The sequence below is a fragment of the Siniperca chuatsi genome, linkage group LG4, assembly GCF_020085105.1.
Source record: "Siniperca chuatsi isolate FFG_IHB_CAS linkage group LG4, ASM2008510v1, whole genome shotgun sequence".
NCBI lineage: Eukaryota > Metazoa > Chordata > Actinopteri > Centrarchiformes > Sinipercidae > Siniperca > Siniperca chuatsi.
In genome coordinates, this window is record NC_058045.1 from 31,882,989 (window position 1) to 31,905,881 (window position 22,893).

Genomic DNA, 22,893 nt, shown 5'->3' on the forward strand with positions numbered 1-22,893 from the left:
TGTTAAAAACAAAAAGAAGCACATGTAAACACAAGGACTCCTGAGTCCTAAATTAAAAACAAAGTATTCATGGAACTGATTTAAAAGAAACGACATTAACATTCTCCCAACCATCTAACAATTAACCAGAGTTCATTAATTTAACACTCAGAGAGATAAAGGTGCTCGTCACTTTGTTAAACCTCCTGCCAGAAAATAGTCAGAGCTACATCTCTTACTGTGCATAACTGCAGGTCAGAAAACAGGCAGCAAAACACAGGGCGTAGGTTTGGTTTTCATAGATATATAAATCTGGCACCAGCAAAATAACAAATTATGATAACATTTTTATTCATTTTAATTAGCATGCCTGTAGACTCTTTTTCGTTTCAAAATGGTGACTGGAAAGAAGCTGCCACTCTTTGAGGGGCTGACATCAGACATCTGATGTATGACATTTCTGAAGTCTTTCCTGAGTCAAACTCTTTTTTTTTTCTTTCACCTGCTAGAAATCTGGATTTGATGGGTACTTAACGGACCCTGCAATTTAAAGCACATTAGCAACAGGTCTTAATGCTTAAGGGCGGATTTTACCGTTCAGTCTGCTCTCAAGTGTCATGCCTGAGGATTTTCCAATATTCAGGCATGTGACTGGCAAAGGACAACAAAGCAGGAAAATATACAGAGTGCAGAGCTTTTTTACTCTCAAGTAGCATTAACGATAGCTGGCGGCTAATTTAGTTCGTCCCACTTGATGGCGCAGACTATTAACTGGCATTTTCCAACCTGCTTTAGACAAAGTTAACTATAGTTTCACTTCAACTAACGTGTATATATCTGTGCAATTTAAACATTTAATACGTTTTCTGCCTGCAAAGCAGATAGTCACACAAATAGTAAAACAAACTGAATGTAAACAAAGACATTATTCCCTAGTAGCACACCTGTGTGTTAGCTGTCGGCTAACGGATACTGAGAAGTACAAGCAGTACTAGCACAGCACGGCAAATAAACACAAACGTGCATGCTCACTTCGTCTTGTAAAATACACCAAACAACATGCACATAATTACGCTGAAAACCCCCACTCACCGGCAGTTCCCCCCTTTTAGAGTGAAATCCCAGTGATCGTGTTGTACTCATTAAAACAGCCAACCTCCCTCTCCCCGCTCTCCTTTTAATATCAGCAGGTTCAGCTCGAGCTGAATGCAAGCAAACATCCTCGTGGAAAAATAAACCTCCCCGCACTTCAGCCTATAGATGTCCTCAAATCCTCTCCATTTTACTCGGGCAGCTCATTACCCCGCCCCCCGAAAAATAAATAGGGATCTGTACGATTCACATGGGTCAAATTTCATAAAATCTGGAATACCGGATTAATCAGAAAAAATCACATCCCTAAATATTTCACCAAAAAAGGCAAAGGTTAGAGAAAAACACAACCCCTAGGTTGGGAACCACTGGGCTAAACTAGCTAACTGTATATAAAGTAGTTCAAACTAGCTCCACCTCGAGCAGCTACAACAGTAAAATGCTGCTCCAACACTGATGCGTCAGTATTAATAATGTATTTATTATAATATAAGAGTCACAGGGGCCAGTTTTTTGCAATATGAGTACTTTTAATACTTAAATCACATTTGGCTGATATACTTCTGCACTTTTAATTAACTGACTTTTACTGTAAGATTTTGATTACTGGACTTTTACTTGTCATGGAGTATTTTTACATTGTTGTATAGGTACTTTTACCTAAGTAAAGGATCTAAATACTTCTTCCACCACTGTGAAGCACACAAGTTGAAAATGGAACACTGAAAGCTAATAATCATAATTAGAAGACCATTTTACTCTTATTTCACTGTATTCTACCAAACTGACTGACATCTCACCATGCTTCTGAGGCTCTTTTATTATACATATTTTATTTTGTTTTGTTTGAGTTCCTGGATCTCTGCCGTCAAAGTGAAGTGATCCAGGAACAGAATCATGTCGGGGAGCCAAGGGTTTCCTGTGCGAGGAGAAAGAGCTGAGGCTGGCGAGTCGACACCGCTCGTTCTTTGGCATTGGATGATTTCCTCCGGTCCAACTCAAATCCCTGGCGCTCTCTCTAACTCGCCCCCTCTGTGGTGGTGTGATGACGGCGAGGCCTGCAGCTGCTGCCATTACCAGGAAAGAAGCTTCTCAAAGGCTATAACCTGAATACTAAATACCCATAATTCCCTCTGCTTGCTCAATGCTCCCTATAAAGTATATCTTTCATTTGCCTTTTCTGTTACTCTGTATGTTTCTCCGCTGTCTTGTTGTACCGTTTATGCACAGTAATTACTACTTAGCCTAAATGCTGTGACCATCTCCACAACCAGTATCAAACAAAATGCAACAAAACTATTTACACCTGATCTGAACGTTTTTGCTGTGATTATTATTTTGCATACATGTGTAGTTGTATTTTGGGGATTTTTTGTTGGATGTTTGTTTATTCATTTAAGGTTTTATGACACACTTTTAGGTATCAAGGTATGTGTTGCTGTGTTTTCCTTTTTTCTAATCCTGCGCATTTAGAATCAGACTGTGTACAAGAAACCAGGTTACGCAGGTAAGCAGAAGATGAGTGTACACGCACTGTGGCAACCTGGTTCCTGTAAAGCAGGCAGGCATTGCCCTGGCCTCCGGCAGCACTGTAAGGAACCTCGGAGTTATCTTTCAGGATTTATCCTTTAACTCCCACATGAAACAAACTTCAAGGACTGCCTTCTTTCACCTATGCAACATTGCAAAAATCAGGCACATCCTGTCTCAAAATGATGCCGAAAAACTAGTGGTTTCAGGAGGTAGACACCTTCTCCACATTTAAGAGTAGGCTTAAGACTTTCCTCTTTGATAAAGCTTATAGTTAGGGCTGGCTCAGGTGAGCCCTGAACCATCCCTTAGTTATGCTGCTATAGGCCTAGACTGCCAGGAGACTTCCCATGATGCACTGAGTGCCTCTCTCCTCCTCTCCCTCTCCATCTGTATGCATTTTTATCCCATTACTGCATGTTACTAACTCAACATCTTCTGTGCTTTCTCGTCTCTCTCCTCTCTCCTTCGGTTGCTTTCAGCAGGTATTTCTGCCTCCAGAGCTGCAGAGTCTGGATCGGTGGTTGTGGGCCACCTGCTGCCCCCGTGTTCCTGCTCGACAACTGCTACTGCAGTTGTTGTTACTAATACTGTCATTATTATTCCTATAGATGTCAATCCTATCAGATTTCTCCCCTACCCCCGACCTTATTTTGGAAGCATTACTTATTTTAGTTAACTGTAGTAGTTAACATCTAGTGTAGAAGATGCAGCCTCCTGACTTTTTTTGAGTAACAGCGCAGTGAGAGGGCAGACAAACAGAGCGGTCGAAACCAACTTAATTAAGCCTCTAGAGGCCACTTTGTGTTAGTTTCAATTCTAGTCAGACTTTAGATGGAATTATTTAAAATACAAGGACGTATCGCTACATGTTGTTACTCTCCCTGTCTGAAGTCCTTGTCATCCACATGAGTACCTGTAAAAAACCATCTAGAAACCCGGTTACATGGCCAAGAAGTCTTCGTTCTCCAGAAGAAATCTAGCCGGGAAATCTGGTTTCTCAAATCAACTACAATGATTACAGAAACCGTGTTTCTCGTTTACATGACATTTCAGAAATCAGCTTACTGGAGAAAACCAACTGTAACCTGGTTACTTAAGTGCATGTAAACGCACTGAATGATGGTCTCCACTAGGAATGCAAAGGTGGTTTCATGTGTTTTAAAATGCTGTGCGGAGGCAGAAGGGGAGAGAAGAACCATGGACGCTCCAGTAGCTGAGAAGAATCGCACTCTGAGGTAAGACAGCAAGAGCAGATCTCAAGGCTCAAGTAAAGCCGATAGAGCACATTGTGACGGATGGACACTGAGCAGCTCCACTCAGGTTGAGGTTAAGGCTCTTGCTCAAAGGCACCGCAGTGGGAGGGACAAGTGCTGCCCTTTCATTTTTACCCACCCAGATTTATTCTACTGGTTGCAACTTCTGCACACTTCTTTCACCTTCAGCCCCCTCTTTTGAGCCGTTCAGTCTCAATAAGCACCAGATTGTGTGTTGATGTTCAGCTAACACTGACCATCCTGCATCCTGTCACATCTCCCGTCTTTGAGTCCACATGTATGAAAGGGGGACGACAGTGGTCTCTCTAGAGTCTGAAGCTACAGATCTTAACTGCAGCAGATAGTTTCCTCTGTTTGAATGTGACGGGCAGGAGAAATGTCATGACTGATGGGGGAATCTCCTCCTCTGTGGAGGTGGAAAAGGTCGTCGACGTGACCTTTCTGCTGAAGGGTTCAGGCTGTCGGGTTTCTAATCAGCAGATAAGAAAATGTTCGAGCACAAGCCAGGTATATAATAAAAGTCTGGATGCACTGTAACTTAAAAAAAAAACCATTGCATTTATCCTCAGTGCAAATGTCAAGATCTTTACTGCATGCAAATCCATTTAGACCTTTTCCTGTGTCGTGGCAATCTGCTAACAGACAGATAAACAAAATAAATCCATCCAAGTCCAAACACTGTGATGTCCACTTTGACTCTGATAACACAGGAACATCGTGCTCATAAGAGCTGTGTGTTCTTCACTTTGTGCACAGAAAAAAATGGGTCAAACAAGATAGAGACGGGAGAGAGAGAGGGGATGACATGCAGCAAAAGGCCCCTGGTTGGAATCGAACCCTTGCCGCTGCGGTAAGGACTCAGTCTTAAGGTACTCGCTCCAGAGTTGTCTTTCTTATAAATTTCACCCAAACCTTCAGTAAAACTGAGCCAAAACTAGTTTGCTGCTATTTAATTTACTAAATGACAAAAATATATACTCAATGTGGTGTTTGACAAAACTGTCTCTTATCATAAGATATCATATACAGTATTGATAGATATCTATCTTTGCACATATGTACATACGGCAGTGGCGGATGGCCGCTCACCATTGACTCTGGTTCTGCTCGAGGTTTCTGCCTCTTAAAGGAAGTTTTTTCTTGCCACTGTCGTCAAGTGCTTGCTCACGGTAGGAATTTGTTGGGTCTCTGTAAATAACATTATAAAGAGTTCGGTCTAGAATGCAATGAGATGACTTCTGTTATGAATTGGCGCTATATAAATATATTGAATTGTATGTCTAGGCAGCCCAATGAACTATTGTATTTTCATACTGGTCACTTCTGCAAGATGTGATTTATGTCTAATGCCAACAATCAGTGCTTATATCAGAAAGAAACATGAATGACCAAATTTATTTATCCATCCAATAGTTGTTGTCAAAATCATGGTGGCACTAGAGGAAAACTCAGAGGATCACCAAAGTCATTAGGATTCACCCTGAGTAGAAGAAATATTTTCATAAACTATGTATGAATTAGAAGTGGCAGTAAGAGTATGTGATATTGTTTCCATTGGTTTACGGGAACAAAGATAAAGCAAAAGAGCCGGTTGGCAGAGAGCGGGGAGAGCAGACACTGAATACAAAATGTAATCCTTTGTTAGTGCAGAACAATGGACACATCAGTCAGAAACAAGAGAGACAAGCAGCACTATAATTTCAAACTGTACTGTACTGTGTATAGTCCATTAGTGGTTGTAAGGAGGATGGCTCATGCAGCTCATGCAAGGATTGGAACCACAGGCTGAAGCTTTAATGTTTCATTAAGGCCACATAATTGGCTCAACAAAACAAGAAGAGACTGTCCTGTGATGCAACACCAGAGAACTTAATTGACCGAGGACGTACAGTAGTGTAAATGCTCATTAACTGGCTCTTTTCAATGATGGTCTGATTAAGAACTCATTTAATTCTAATCTGTCTTCTGTTTCAGGGGCCGCATCCTCTGCATTTAAAGACTGAATACAACGTGTTGGCTGTGCCGTCCCTTGTCAACAACTTGGACAAATGTAAAGCGAGATTTGCTGCTGGGATCCTTTGTGGTCCTTGCTAACTTTTAAAGTCAGAAAATTATCATTTTTACCAGGTATTGTCCTCAAACGGCCGGTGAGTCAGACGCTCAGTCAGTAAATGAATCACATTGAGCAGACGGGTGATGAAGCTGCTGCAGGAAGAATAATTAGATTAGGACTTTACAGAAAACCTGAATGCAACATTACTTTTGGTGAGTCTGTCCATACAAGCTGATTCTTCCAGCTGAAACACGCAGCAGACCACGACTTAGTGTGTTTAACTATCACTTAGGTTTGATCAAAACACCCTGTCTTGTTTCTGGCTGGGCTGTGATTGGCTAGTTGCACTGCTGCAATGCAACAGAAGTCCCCACCAGGCTCAGGGACAGCTCCATCCCTCCGGCCATAAGACTGTTGAGCTCTCGAGCTCGCCACTCTGGCACCTTACCTGCACTGCACTGTTACACCTTACCTGTATACTATTTATGTTAACCTGTTTCCATCTGTGTGTATACAGACTGTGTATATGTGTGTAAACCATTACAGTATATACACATTCTGTTCCTACCTGTGCATAAATATGTACAGGTACATATTTATGCACATACATTTACTGCACAACCTCAGTCTACCTCAGTATTATATTTCATATTATATTTTATTCTATATTTTTGCCTTAGATTCTCTTTTTCTCATTTACTTGTGTGATTTTCTTTTGTATATTTTTGTAAGAGTATTGTTGTAGTTGCCTGAGAACAAAAATGTCATTGCCATTGTGCATATGACAAATAAAGAACTTAACCTAATTAGGCATTTGAACAAACAACCTATGATGTCGTTTTTGACAGTTTGTTACTGTTTTAACTCAGATGCTGAAGAACAGCCTCCCCCTCAGTGTGAGATCAGTGCAGTCAATGCCACATAAAAAACAACACGGTGTACATCAGGCATTTTCATAACATATTACCCCAGTTGTATCATGTCTTTTTAGCCATGCTAGCGTTAATGCTCTATGGATGTTAATGTCTGTCTCTCGGGCGGTCCACCACTTTGGTCCAGACTAAAATGTCTCAACAACTATTGGATGAATTGCTTTGAAATGTGGTTCAGACATTCAGAATCAGAATCAGAAATACTTTATTGATCCCCGAAGGGAAACTCTTTGTTACAGCAGCTCGCCTTTACGTCAGTGCACACAGGAGAAAGTACTAGAAAACAATATGATACACTATAAAACAGGTCAGAAATAAATGAAGTTCCAGGTGGGTATAAGCATAAGATAAACTAAGTGTCGGGTACCAAGTGGGTTTACCGGTTGATGATGATAATACAGTATAATAATACAATGTAATAAAATAAGTAATAAGCGGAGGTGCATGTACTGTCGAGAGTAATAGAGGTATATAATATCAATAACAATAAATAAGAAAAACTAACATGGGGAAACTAATATTGCACGGGAGTAGTACACAGAATATCGCATAATTATTTCAAGTATTGCAGAGATGTTAATGATCAATGTCCAGTTTAGTGACTTCGGGTCATACAGACTGACACTTAGAGGGAGGAGTTAAAGAGTCTGATGGCCCCAGGCAGGAATGACTTCCTGTGGCGCTCTGTGGTGCATTGTGGGGGGATGAGTCTTCCGCTGAAGGTGCTCCTTTGTTTGACCAGCGCGTCATGGAGCGGGTGGGAGACGCTGTCCAAGATGGCGTGTAGTTTACCCAGCATCCTCCTCTCTGACACCACCGCCAGAGAGTCCAGCTCCACCCCCACAATGTCACCGGCCTTACGGATCAGTTTGTTGAGTCTGTTGGCGTCCGCTGCCCTCAGCCTGCTGCCCTCAGCCTGCTGCCCTCAGCCTGCTGCCATGTTAAGCTTGCCATTAAGCTGCTTCATGCTCCGCTCAGGATGAACTGTAAGAACTTTAGTGATCCTCTGACTTTTCATCTAGCGCCAGAACTAATGACATTCCCATCAGCCTCCGCTGTACTTTGTGTTTAATGCTAACTAGCTAATGTTAGCATGCTAGCAGGCTAAACTAAGACGTGTTAGCATTTAGCTCAAAGCTCTGCTGTGCCTAAGAACAAGACCTCAAAGAGCCGGTGGCATGGCTGTAGACTCTTATTCTTGTCTTTATTTTAATTCTGTTTCATGATGCATATCTTGTATTATTTGTATTATAGTGTTTTCTAATCCCTAATGAAAGATGATAAAGAAATATAGTTGATTTACTTGCAGTATCGGTTTTTCATATCACAAATTAGACACATTTGCAGTTAACAGCTTAATGTAATTAATTGTATTCAAAATGTGACAAAAACAAAGTTTTTCCACTTTATCTGATCTAAATTAAGATAATTCTCAAATAAAAAATATTTTGAACTGTCAAGCAAGTCTTCAAATGAAAACTGACATGATTTAATTTCCACTTTGATTGGAACACGTGTACACTAGTACATCGCATCTGTAGATCTCAACATGGAGAAGTAAATATTTTCACACCGTTCTTCCGACAAAATGCATAATTCATTCTGTATGATGTGACTCGTGCATACAACAGAGTCCTCACAGCCAAGAATAACACTTAATAATTTACACTAATTCTGCAGCACTGTAGTCCCAAAACGAATCCAGTGATTTGTGAAGTGTACGGTGCAGATGGAGACGGGGCTAACTTTATCCCATCCCTCAGGGAAACAGCTTAACAGCGCTGATAACAAGCCGAGCCTCCAGAGGACGCGGAGGGCTAATTTAGAAACATAATGACAATATGACAAAGTGATTGGTGTGCTAAAACACTGTTCAGTTCAAAATGTTAGCACATGAGCTGAGGCTGAGGAAGCCTGTCAGTGGAGGTCTACGGTATAATGTGCTGAATCTGAACTCAGTATAATACATGTAAGGTAGAAGTGATGACAGAGCTGAGTTTCATTATTTCCTCTCTGTCTGCTTCACTCTTTTCTCAGAATCCTGCACACAGTTTCCTCCAGTTTAATGATGAAGCTTCAAAAGGAGTCGGGCCGCCATCATCATCATCACCACATGATCCAAATCTGTATGTTCTCTGCATGTTGTCTGGGCCCTGATGCATAAAACGCAATATAGATTCGGTGTCACAGAAAAAGTCTCTATAATGAGATTTAGAATTTGTATATGTTGTTTCATGTTATACGTCTCGGTTATAGCTCTGATTCTCAGCCCAAACATGACTGAACCACGAGGTTTAGACCCGTTCAGGGTTCAGTTTCACTTCTTTTTCTTTCCTAAAGCAGTGCATGCATGGTGTTACTATAACAAGAGCACATCTGTTTCTCCTTCCTGCCAGCATTTTCTGTGCATTTAGAAGCTTTTCAGCTTCTTCTACATTACTCCTTATCAGCCAAATCGAAGCAGATAAAGTAAATACACAGTTTTGTATTAATGTTAAACATTTCTTACCAAAACACAACATCCAGCAAACCTGCGTTCTTACAACTGCTTGTAAACCCTACACCTTCATTTGTGCAATGCTATTTTATACGTTGCGTTACAAGGTGTGTTTCCATGCACCTGCTTCTATGTGCATTTTCAATTTGTACATTTAAAAACACCTGAGTGGAAACTCTAAAAAATCTAAATATCACACGCTTCACTTAAGTGGAAAAGTTTATGTAGCAATAAAAAGCAAATGGAACCAGTGAATAAATGATGACGTACATGAAACACGTGACTTAAATTTCAAGTGAAGAGCTAAAAATATCAGATCTGATGTTTTCAATCACAGTGCCGTTTCCTCACTACAGCTGAGGGAAAGAAGCTGTTCCTGAAATGGGAGTTTTTGTCTGGTAAACTGTGTCAGCTCCCAGCTGCTGGAATAAAGACTCACCAGTCCGCTGGCTGTCCTGGGATTCAACTGGAAGGAGGGGGCCACCTCCACGATGACTGCTCCAAACTGTAATGGGTGATGTTAAAAACACTACGGCTGTAAAGTAAGTGGAAAATAAACAGGACGTTACTTTCACCAGTCGAGGCGTCGGTGCACTCAGCTGATACCCTGCATACAGAAACTGATCATTCTGTGAGCTCTCATAACGATGTAGGTAACATTTTTGATTTCATGAAATCAAAACCACAGGAAGTGAAGCAGATACCTGCCTCAGTCCTCTACAGTGCACCCCTGCAGAGAGACTACAAGACCCCATTCCCACGTGGAATTAACGTGTGATCTGTTTCTGGATGAGTCAGCAGTAGTAGTTTCAGGTACAGGGGAGATGAAGAAATACGATGCAGGAGGGCTGGTCTGAGTAAAGGATCTACGAGTTTAAAGGATTATCAGACACCAAGTAGTTAATAATTCTTTATTTCCCAAAAACAGGAACTGTCAGGAACTCCAGAGGAGGAAAACAGCACAACAATCACCTCGTGCTGATCTGTTTGGGTTCAGTTATTTGTCTGCTGACGCGTCGCTTCATGAAACCTTCACCAGAGCGTATATACGTATATACAGTAAATGTATACATGATACATACTGTATATAAACACACAGTAAATAAAACTCTGGAGAGAAGAAAGGCGGTTTGAAATGATCTTGTCAAAACCAAAATATCGAAGTGAAATGAATGACGGGCCTGTTTGTTTGTTCACACAGTTCTGATAGCAGGAACAGACGGAGTTAAATGACCTTTCAATTATTATTTTCATTTATTTAAGAATACGAAATATATATAAAACATTTTTAGGATTGCATCAGAGGGCTAACAGCGTTACAGCAGCTTGTGTTAAAGCTCATTTAGCAACAACAGACTTGAATCTGTTTCACCACGAGACTGGAGACGGGATTGTCCTCACACAATAAAGACTTCTTCAGCTGGTGATGAATGAACCAAAGTATTTATTGTTACATTTCTTTAACATTTCTGTTAGACTGCGACCTGTGTGTTTTGAGATTATTAGACGATACGAGGTCAACTTTATTCTGATTCACTTCAGCCTCGTATTAATATTCTTATCTCCAGTGGATTTATGAAAAATCAAATAAAAATGTAGACACAGACTATAAAAGGGAAAGCTTTCGTCCGGGGAACCAATTATTTTTGTTCCTCACCCAGATAAGATATCCAGACACACATCACATGGTACAACCAGCTGAGCATGAGGTCAGAAAATATACATTAGCTGAAGAAAGAAAACAATCAAGCTACATTAACATGCAGATGAAAAGAGACTGAAAGGAGTGAGTGTTCAGGTCCTGGATCAGTCAGTAAAGATGGGTCTGGACCTGAGTTATAACACATTAGGACACGAGCAGATAAAAGCTCTGTGATAGCAGGGCCTAGCCTTTTGATGATTTGAAATTGGTCAAAATTTAAAATGGACTATAAATCCGACTGGCAGACGGCGCGGAGGAGCCGAAGCTGGACTTACAGTATCTGATCTCTGAGCTCCAGTTAAAAAGCCTGCAGCCGCTGAATTCTGCTCCATTAGCAGAGTTTTCCCATTTCTGGCAGCAGAACAGAAAGTTACATCAGTCAGCAGCAGACGAAGTAAAAAGCATGAATAACTTCTCTCTCATCAGAAAACAACAGAACTGACCAAACTTTTACAAACAGCTCCCTACTTCCAACAGTGAACACTAATCGACTCGCTCGTGCTGCTCTCCGCCTCCCTCCCATTATCTGGTCTGGCCTCGAGTGGTTAAGCACCGTTTCCCAGAATCCTAAATGTCCACAGGATAATAACCACGGCATTTGGGTGGAGGCTCAAGATGATAGCAGAGTGTCTTTGATGAGGAGGAGGAACAAGAAATCAGTAAGTACAATTTTGAGATACTTTAGTTTTAGTTTAGTTGAGTATTTTAAACTCAACTACATTTCAGAGGGAATATTGTACTTTTTACTCCGCTACATTTATTTAATACCTTTAGTTACTAGTTACAGATTCAGATTACTAATACAAAATATAATCAAATAAAGTATGAATTATTACTGTAGGAATAAGATATAAGAGACTTCACCCAGATGTATATAAAGTCATTTAAATGCGCTCCACCTTCAGCAGCTGCAACATTAAAGTGATGAACGCATTAATGCATCAATAATTATAATCCAAATATATTCTGAAATGGACCATTCTGCATAACGAGTACTTGCGTATGTTTTGATGCTGATACTTTTGTACTTTTACTTAAGTAAAACGTTGAATGCAGGACTTTCACTTGCAGCAGAGCATGTCTGCACTGTGGTGTTACTACTTCTGCTTAAGTAAAAGATCTGAGCTCTTCTTCCAGCACGGCTAATTATTTGACAGCACACTGGTTACAGTGCTCCTTCTGTTCCTCTCCATCTCCCTCAGAGTGCCTCCCAACTAAACCAAAGCCTCCTCACCCATGTCTCATCTTTTGTATTTATTTAACACGTGTAGAAATATGTCTTAAATACACGTATGTCCAACGTACAAAATACTTATATGCTGGTGTTCTTACTGTCAAAAAAATCTCACCTGCAAACCCAAACCAACAACGTGTCGGTCCGTCTCTCAGCACCGTCTGACTTCCTGTCTGCGGCCCTCAGCGCCGAGCCCGTTGGTTCCTGCTGCTCACTGTAGTTGTTAACAACCCTGAATCAAACAGGAGGAAACAGTGCATCTGTTGGGGACTATTTCCAGCGGCGGATGAATCCACATTTGGTGCTGTAGTGAGTGTTTGGGGCAGCAGGACGGTGTATTGGTGCGTTACCTGCAGCAGCTGACTGACTGTAGGCAGGCCTCAGTGACTCCTCTAACTCCTCTCAGACTTAGGAGCTACTTTAAGTGCTAAAATACAGTAAAATACAGTGACTCAGCCAGTTAGAAGCTTCTTTCAGCCTTGGGATGTTTTGTGAATATGGCCTCTGATGTCTCTGATAGTAGGTGGGACAAATAGAAAAATAATAATAATAATAATAATAATAATAGCAGTGCGTTTTTCTACAGAAAGATATAATTGTACTGTGTGTGAGTGGAACAACTGCTTTTCACAGAAAGAGAACAGAAATGAGTCAATGTGGATGCGACCTCTCTGTTCTCTCCTCCATCTTCGCTGTGAAATGCTTGTGTTAGAGAAGCAGCCGATCAGTGTAATTACGGATGTGTTCAACTTGCAGCCTCCTGCTGGCCGGCACAGCAGGGTCTCTGCCAGTTGATGGACCTCCGCTGAAGACAGACAAACTAATGATCAGTGTTGGACATAATGTATGCCTAAAATAAAGAATAACTGGAAATAATCCAGCGTCTCTGCAGGCCCTGCTCCCTTTCTTCCTCGAACACTTGTTGCTTCACATCAAAGTGACCCTGGAATAAAATGGAAGTGAGCGGCGGCAGATGTTTGCCGTGTCAAAAAACTGAAGATAGAAAAATAATTATATACTGCAGCAAAAGAAATTAGATTCGATTAAACATGTATCTGACGTCTTGAAATGACAGGCGTAGCTACTAAACTTGGCCCGCCTTACTTTTCATGAGCTACTTGAACCAAATCCTGAAGGTCCTGGTTCAGAACTATAAAGCTTATTATTATTATTGACACGATATGAATGAAAGTTTAACTGCTGTGGAGCTGAGAGGAGCTTCTTCGCTCACAAGTGATGTTCGTCAGACACAAGTTTCCTTTTGTTCTGCCATCAGGTTACTCACACAACTGCCATTAATTAGTGACAGCTGATACGGCCTGCTGCTGGAGACGTCTGTCCTTTTAGCCGGTGAAAGCGTCTCACCAGCGGCTAAAAATGAGAAGCTTCTACCTGAATGTTTTAGACACTGAAGGACATGAGATAAAACATTTGATAACATATTTATTGTCAGAGTGAATCCATGTATTTTGCCAATCCAGGTGCCCAAATAATGTTCCACATTTACACACTATAATTTTCACTTGGCCCTTCAGCCAAATGCTGCACTGGAGAGGCCAGCTGTTCTTAAAGAGAGCAGCGCTGCCACGGCAGCAGGCCAGCCGGGTATCACCAAATGTCTTCAGTCATTTCTCGTGTTATCGCAACACTTTTTTTCTTTCCGCGTGTCATTCCACGCCATTTAGTCTCTACTGACTTACATTGCGCAGAGACGGCGTGTCATTTTACGCATGTTACAGAGAAAAGAATGTCAGGTGACGTAGTATAAAGATGGATGGGTCAAACAAACACAGGATGTTCACCCAGGAGACGGCTGTTCGTGTCCCGTGTGAAACCAAAAGTCAGCACTGACTTATTTTAACTTCTGTAGTGTATTGAACGGACTTATTCTAACCCAAGCCATGACCTTCTCCTAAACCTAACCAAGTAGTTTTGTTGCATAAACATAACCAAACCGCAACCGTTTCACAACGTTAACCAACGTGTTTATTATTGTTACCATGACAACGGAGGTCACCTGACTTCATCCTTTCCTGCACTTCCAAAACTCATGAAATGCGCCATCTGACATTAAATGACACGCAGAAGTCTGGCATGCTGTTTATTCGGCTGAGGTGACGAAACACAGTGAAGCACAATAAAGGAAGGATCGGCACTTTCCGATCCAGTACAATAATCCCAGATACTGATCTTTGCGATCAGCTCGGGACATCTCCGGTCCCGAGTTTGAATCCTGAAGAAAATACTTCTTGCAGTTCAGATAAACTTGCTGGCAGTGAACGCACCTCAGATGCTTAAGTCCCAGTTTCAGGTGAAGCTTATCCAGAGTGGGTGAGACGCATCTGTGCATGAATATGTCCTGTTTTGTGACTGAAAGCAGCAAAATGTCAACATCTGAGAAGTGCTACACCTCTTGGGACACAGAGCGTAAACCCTCCTCCCTCTGTTGTGACACCGCTCCCCCGTCTGTCGTTTCCTCTTTCTCTTTTCTGCCGCAGTCTGTGAAGCAGACTCAGCTGTTGGAGGTGACAGTTTCTGTTTTCTTAACTCTCATCTCGCTGCTGCAGGATTTTCTATTCCTGTGGGCGCAGTGTCACTTCAACAAGTCATGTGGCCACCAGCAGTAACGATCACTTCCACATGAGCACATTGTGTTCTCTTCATGTCTTGTCTTCAGTGAACCCCGGCTGAGGAAGTCCTGCCTGTTTTGTGAGCTAGCTTGCGTTGCACTGGCTCCGAGCTGACAGTTTGATCTTTCTAATAAGCTCAAACATGACGGAGTTTTTCAGGCAGATTCTGAGGAAAGTATCTACGACTGTACCGCCTGGTTTAGACATGTCTAAACAATGAGACATTTACAAACATTTACAAACTTTAAATCAACGTTCAAAACTTTGTAGCTGGGATCCGACCCGGACGACCTTGCATTGTGCACTGAATTATGGGATAGATTCCAAGCAGGAAGCAAACAGTTGTAACCCTTACTGGAAACCAGGAAGGATATTCTTGCCTTTGCTTCATATACATTGGAACTAGGGCTGCAACTAATGATTATCTTCATTACCTATTAATCTGCCATTTATGTTTTTGGTCATTAGTCTATAATGTCAAAATATAGTGAAAAAATGCCCATTGCAACTTTCCAGAGCCCAAGGCGACGTCTTAAAATGTCTTGTTTTGTTGGACCAGAAGTCCAAAACCAGAAGATCTTCCATTTACAGAGGAAACTGCACAACAGAGGAAAGCTGCTGATCTTCACATTTGAGAAGCAGGACGCCTCTGTGACGAGGAGCTGTGTGGACCGACCGTGTGATGTTGTTCAGTCCACCATTATAAGCAGCATTTCAGCGTGTAGGCTATGACTTAAACATCTGGTCATGTGTGTTAACCTCACAGGTGGATTGCAGGTGAAGTTGTGGTTGGAACGCCACTCTATCGTGGAGTTCATCTGCTCTTTATTGCATCAGATAGCTTCGCTGGGGATTCTGTGGCAGCACAAGAGTAGGGAGGAGTAGGACAAGTAGACATATTTGTCTTTATAAAGAATAGTTAAAATATCAATTCAGCATAAATGAATAGTTTATACAAAAGTTCTGAAAATAAATCTCATATTTTAACATATTAGTTACAACAAAGGGCAAGATAACAGATTAAAGTAACAGACAGATTGTTAAGATGCATCAAAAGTTTACTTATGAACAGACACACTTTTAATCTATTATCATATAGCCCATGTTTGAATCCAGTATTTTTATAGACTGCTGTAGGCTAGGGCACGTTGTCCAGCGAAGTAGAAGGGCGAAGTGGAGCGGCGTCTGTAGAAATATTGGATTTAAACATTGGTTTCGCCCTGGGCAGACATGTTGTCAATCTTGGCAGACTGTAAACAACGAGCTGCTGCATGATGATGTAAAAACGAGATTTTTCGCCCAGGGTGCATTATGTTATCAAATCACAGAGGAACGTACGGAGTGGTGAGGTCACAAACGGGGCCAATTAAGTTCTTGAACTAAAATGCTTTGCTTAAATGCCCCCTTAATTACCTTACATACACTGTGTGACCCATACTGAACTCTGTCTACTGAAACTGTCTCAGATTCTACTGTGGAAAACTTCCCAACACAGGGTGCCGTATTTTTCGGGCTGCAGCACTACGAGAGCTAAATGTTTCATGTTTTGGGATAAATCTTTTCAGTTCAAACCTGTGAGTCTCCTCTTTCTCAGACACTTAACATTTACTGGCACATTTTAAATTCTTACTGCTGTCAAATTATTATCAATAAACTAATAAGCAGCACGGAGCAATCAACTAATGATTCATGAATCACGCCAATCAACCAACAGACTAATGCGCAATCAAGTCTAACCTTCTCTGTAGAGACTGGGAATCAAAATCATGTCGTGCTGCATTCTGGGTATTTTTTGGGGCTTGTTTGTTTATGTGCATATCAGATAATACAAGTTTTATTTTATGGGTGGATTATTGATTGAAAAGTTTGCAGTCAACAGAGAGAGGAGATGGTGAACAGATGATGTTGTGTTACAGGAAGGTGAGGAGCAGCGATGAACAAAGCGCACGCTAAGGAGAGAGAATTTTAGTTTAGTTTTAATAAAAAAGGAAATAATCACGCTAAAGCCACCAGTGAACAGTGAGAGACATCAGACAAAGATATAAGAAGTTAGTTATTAGTTTGACTGCTGATTTGGCCGCTTATCAACACGGTCAGCAGTTGGAGCTGCGGTGACACAGTCATAACTCACATAACACACAGACATGATGCACATATTTTTATGATTCAGTGTGACTTCATCAAGGCCAGCGCAAATAAGCGCGTACAAACCCGCTTAGAAATCCTAGAAGAAGACACCTTATAACTTCAGAACTTGCCTGAGAATCTTCATGTTTTTAAGTTTTCTTCAGTGTCACAGTAATCCAGTGATAGTTGTCTGTACAGCCATGGGTCCACTGCAGACCGGAGCTGCTAATAGCTAATTCGGCATATTTTTAATAGTGCCAATTTGCCAAAATATGAACAAATATAGGCTTAAAAAAACAGGGCACAAGTTGTTGCCCACAGCTAATTCACTGACTCCATGCCAAAATGTCAAAATACTTCCTGGTTACATCCCCGATAGCGTTATTGGAACTGTAGATCCAAAACTTAACAGCATGGTTTTTTCCCAAATAGAAGTAAGACGAGGAATAATAATCATAATAATAATAATGGTGAGAAAATCACATTTCAAAGTAAAGAAAAAACAAGAGTCTACAGCCATGCTAGCGGCTCTGTGAGGCTGTACTTTGTCAGAATGCTCTCAGTGACAATACTAACATGCTAATGCTAAGCTGGTGTAATTTTACCATGTTCACCATCTTAATTTAGTATGTTAGCATTTGCTAATTGCATGACATGCAACAAAGGTACCCCAGTAAAGAGTCTAGAGTCTCTGTTTCCCCTGGGATTGTTTGTGCATGAGTTTTATTTTACGCCGCTGGAAGACATTTAGCACGTTCACTGACACGAGAAGGGTCATAGGTGGGAACATTTTGACAGCAAATTGATGTAATGTCAAAATGGCACAGTGTGGAGTTTTAATATATTCGGATAATAGAGTTTAGTGGTCCTTAAGATATCTGATCCTTTTGATATACACGTTCTATCTCTCCGACTCTGCAGTTAGCTAAATGACAGACTGTCCGTAAAGAAAAGGAGGGTACCACCTGTGACGAGGAGGAGCGGCCTGCCTTTGAGCTGTTCTGCGTCGTCTCCACGTCTTCGCTGAACTTCGTTGTGATTGGTAGGCAGCGAGACCGCCAACTGCGCTTTCCAAAGACCAATAACTGCTAAATGGTGGCAATGTCTGGGGGCGTTCGATTTATCATCGCTCGTCCCGACTCCGGCTGCTTAAAGTAGGGTCAGTTTATTACATTTGGGGGAGATTTTTAAATAGACTGCTGTAAATGTTAAAAATGTATTGATGCCTGTTTTCATGCATTTTGTCCAATGCAGATAATGTAACTAAACCAGTCCTTTGGTAACAAGTATTTCTTACACCTTCATTTCAGGGAGTCAAACATAAACAGCAAGGAAATACCTCACAAAGGAAGCTGATTTGTTACAGTGCACTAATCATGGGGGAAACGATGACTTGAATTGGTACACTTCCAGTTGATCATTTAGTCATTCATTTGTGGCTCATGGGATAAGATGGCGCCGTGTTAACAGCTCCCCACAACTCTGTCCGTGGAATAAAATAAGTTGTGAGAGCTTGAAGCCCAAACATTTAATTGGCAGCAATGGCTGCCACGCCTGTAATTATAGAGCATTTGACAAATAAAGACCTTGGACAGCTGAACGTGCAAAAATGTCCAATTTATCTTATTATAAGAGTACTATTCAGCATATATGAAGTACTGTATATATAGGTTTCTGAAAACAAATGGTATAAATATTTACAGGGGTTTAATTGAAGCAGTTCTTTCAGGGAAATCAACAACCGCTTGTTAACTATACACAACTAACAATTCATCAAACAAATCAATTCTAACTAAAATTACTGTTTCAGAAAATTAGTCTTTATTTCCCCTGTAATTAGCACCAAATTGCATCTTTCTTTCCAGGACACCTCCTTGGAAATTATCAGGAAATTATTTGGAAGAAATAAAGTGGAAAGAAGCCAGCTTTCTGCCCATTCCCACTGTCTCTGTCATCACTTGTTTTGTGTTTTCTATACAGCCGGTCACACAATATCAGGTGTTACCATTCATTTCGGTTGTCGAGAGGGTTTGAACGAGGTTTGGCTGCACGACGTGAGAGATGGACCCGGAGAGATGGTAATATTGCTGAACTTGGTGACATGGGAACTAAAGGATTTCTGCTGTTATTTTGAACATGTGGAGAGGAAAAGTGTCATAGTTCGTCCACATCTCTCCTCCTGTCCCTGTCAGTCAGGTGTGTGTGTGTGTGTGTGTGTGTGTGCTGGCCTGGGCGTGGCGCTCTGGTTTTACCTGACGTTCATCACCCAATCAGGCCTCACCGTATCTCTACCCTGCTCTACCATACAGCCAGCGCCAGATCGTCTCATTGCGGCACTTTTGCTACGGCCTAAACGCTCGACTCAGTTTTCTTGTTGCTCTTATTTTTATTTTATTTTTTGCTGCTGTGTGACCGTGTCTGTCTCTGCTGCAGGTTTTCTTCCCCACCGGTGATCCCAGCCATCGTGCCTCTGTTGCTCTGCCCACCGAGCCAACTCCAGAACGCTCTCTCACCGCCTCCGCCCTCACAGCCCTGCCGATCCTCCACGGCCCACGTTGGAAGGTTTCCTCAGTGGCTCCAGCGGACTACGCCTGCCTCGTCCCCTCTGGTGATCTTTGTCACATGTACAATCAAGGCTGTTGAACTAACTATCCAGTTCTGTCCCTCGCTGTGTTCTGCTTTTGGGTCTTTCAGATCCTGTCACCTAACAAAAAGTGTGAAGAGACGAAACCTTGACTCATTCATTATAACCGAGATGTCAGTACTGAGAAACCAGGTCTCACCTCTTCTGAAGTGGGCAGTGATATAATCAATTTTAATGAATTCAATCTCTCTGCTCAAATATTCAAACTGATTTCTCCTCATTAACGAACATTTTTATGATATTTCTTATATCTGACGGAATGAAAGAGGTTTTTTTTTTACTGACAACCTGAGGAATTAGGCTGCAGAGGCCAAAAGTAATACAGTATTTCATGTTCGTGTGCTTATATTCTCCTGCCAGGCCGATCGCTTCTGACATCAAAGCTGCTCTGCATGAATAAAAGATCTTTCCCTCACGACTCGCCTTTGATCAAATATTTGGTGACACTCTCCCACAAACACACTCGACATGTGATATTATCTCTAAGATTAGATCTCTAAAGGTGCTTTGAGTGGCACAGCCGCATATCACAAAAAGACCATTACAGAACTGCCAGACTGATAACTCAACCATTACTATTCAGAATTCACTTTCTGCCCGGTTTTCTGGTTTGGCAACATTATTAATTACTTTGTGTCCCTTGAAGCAGCTTCTAATCCTAAAACAATTTCATTTCCTGTATCAGTGGAGAGTTCTGGTGTCACATGATGCTCCAAATCCGGTTTAAGCTTTTCCACTCTGAGGGAAAAATGCAATTCTTGGAGAAAAACTGACTCTTAAACAACACTAACACTTGTAAAACATGTCCTAAGACATTTTGTCCTCAAGGCAAAAGGAGAAAACACTCAGAGAGAAAGCAGCTCCGTCATGGCTCACAATTTGCAATTTAATAACAAAAATTATTTACACACAGGCACATTATGTTTTATTTCATTTCTTCAAATTTGGCACAAATGTCCACTTGGACTCAAGGATGAACTGATTAGATTGGGATTATTCAACACCGTAACTCAGGAACAGAAGGGACGATTGTGACCATATTTCACAGCTGGTCGGACACTGACTCAGAGGTCAAAGGTCACTGTGACCTCAAAATAGGTTTTTAGCCATAATTTATGAATGAATTGTGCGGTTCCAGATTTCACACACATGTTGAGTGGGACGACACAGTGAGTGAACAATAACTAGCACAGCACGGGCTTTCCTCCATCTCGTCCATTATGCCTTAACGGTAACGCTTAGTGTTTAATAGTAATATTAAAATGAAGTAAAGACAAAAAATAAACAACAAAAAAACATTTATATTAACAGATTATCACAATTGGCTATTATGCTTTTCATAATAATGGTAGTATAATAAAAACTAACGCTGTATTGTAACAGTACTTAAAAAAAATTCTTTTATAGCTACTTGATACTTTCTGTTGTATCTTTACTACAAAGAGCTCTTAGCTTTACTTTCTTATTGTAGCATCATTTTAGGACAATATTAACTGTAAATTAAAATATAGAATAAATGTTTTTTTTTTTACCTGAAAAACGTATTTCGCAGGTCATTCTCAGGCCTGAGTAGTGTCTGCGGGGTTTCATTTCAGGCTGCATACTGGCCCAGCAACCATCAACAATAAGGTAGCGCAGCCTGTTTGCAGCCTGAGAGGCCAAACCCAGGGCAAAACAAAGAAATTGCCCCTCCACAGGCTGCTGCTTGTTAAGCTTGTTGCTCTGACTGCACAGTAATACTGTATCTGAAAATGAGTGCATTTTTATCAACTCAGATCTTCTCTCATGTGGATTTTGGCAGCTGGACAGCCAGAGAACAACGTTCAGAGACACCTTAGTAAGAACATCAACCTCAAACAATAACAGTGAGGGGGACAAAAACAGGATTTTTCAAAGTGAGGGGGACATGTCCCCCCATCCCCAGTGGAGAGTAAGATCTTTGGGAAGATGATTAGATTGCGTGTCTTTGTTGTAGCATTGAGAAGGTAACAAACTCTTCCTGTTTATATTGTGGAAATAATTGCCTTAACACCTTTGTCTGTGGGTGAATGTTTGCCTTTCAGCTCAGGTCTGTGGATGAGGCAGTCTGTGTATGATGATCTGAAGAAGACAGGAGGTGAATCTTTTATTTAACTATAATGACACCTGCAGATATTTTGGGCTGTTTTTGGGTCGAGCGGTAACATCTTTGAGGTTCATCCAGGTCGTCCCCTGTGCTTTAACCCCAGTAATCACAGCCCGATCTTGCCGTGTCATTATTTCCCTGCAGGGCTGAAGCATCCACTCCACATCATTATCCACAAACCTAATGCACCATAACGACACAAATGTTAACACTGAATCCCCTCACAGAGGCGTGTTAACTCTAACTGATATTTTCTGCCGGAGGGTTTGAAGAGATTTCTGATTCAGTGGGGGCCATGGAACCGAACACAACTGCTGCATGTGATAGATTTTTTAAAACCTTCTCTTCTCCACACAGACAGTTAAAGTATGCACTTAGAGAATAACAACAGTCTATGTGAATGTCACATATAAATTATTGAATGAAGACCATTAGCGGTATCCTCCAGTGCTGCAGGAGATCAGCCGGAGAGAGATTTCATCTCAAGTATAATAGTGTCGTCTCTAGAGGTCACAAAGTTCTTCTGCCTACATGGTGTTTGTGTGATTAAAGAGGGAGGATGCCAGGGCCGCTGCAGAGTTTTAATGGTTGTGCATAGAATGTGAAACGGAGAGTAGATGAACACGGAAACAAACAGGAACACCTGTAACAAGTTTAATTCAGAGTTAGCAAGCTTAATGAATTATAATTATATATTTTCAATGAGCAAATTAACAATTTTAATATTACTTGTTTTATGAAACTAACGACAAATTAGTCTATTTTGCATTTTCTTTCCTTATGAGTTGGAATGAGACCGGACAATCGGCTCCCAAAATAACTTTTTCTTCAGCTATGTAAGGAGCCAGTGAGGAACTTAGAGGGCTGCGCCTCTACTCGTAGAATCTGGAGTTACAATACGTAACTAATGTTCTATTTCGTATAGGCTTCACCCTCTAAGGCTATCGCTAGTGGGTTACGGGCGAAGCAGGATATGGTCCGTGCCTCACGGGTCCGTCCGGTACCACAAGCACAAACACATCCTACTAAATAAAAGGCGTTCCATGCCCAGCCGGTGCGTCATGCGCAATG

General features: G+C 41.3%; 1 long non-coding RNA gene across 2 annotated transcripts; it reads right to left on the bottom strand.

The window, feature by feature from the left end:
* Positions 1-8,484: 8,484 nt before the first annotated feature.
* Positions 8,485-11,609, bottom strand: LOC122875350. 2 transcript variants are annotated; one of them, XR_006377807.1, is made up of 4 exons: positions 11,506-11,609; positions 11,338-11,413; positions 9,800-9,895; positions 8,485-9,016 (listed from the first exon to the last, which is right to left on the bottom strand). It is a non-coding gene; the product is annotated as an uncharacterized LOC122875350 (long non-coding RNA). The 2 variants fall into 2 exon arrangements; XR_006377806.1 differs by lacking the exon at positions 11,506-11,609 and having other exon boundaries at positions 11,338-11,464.
* Between the last annotated feature and the right edge of the window lie 11,284 nt (positions 11,610-22,893).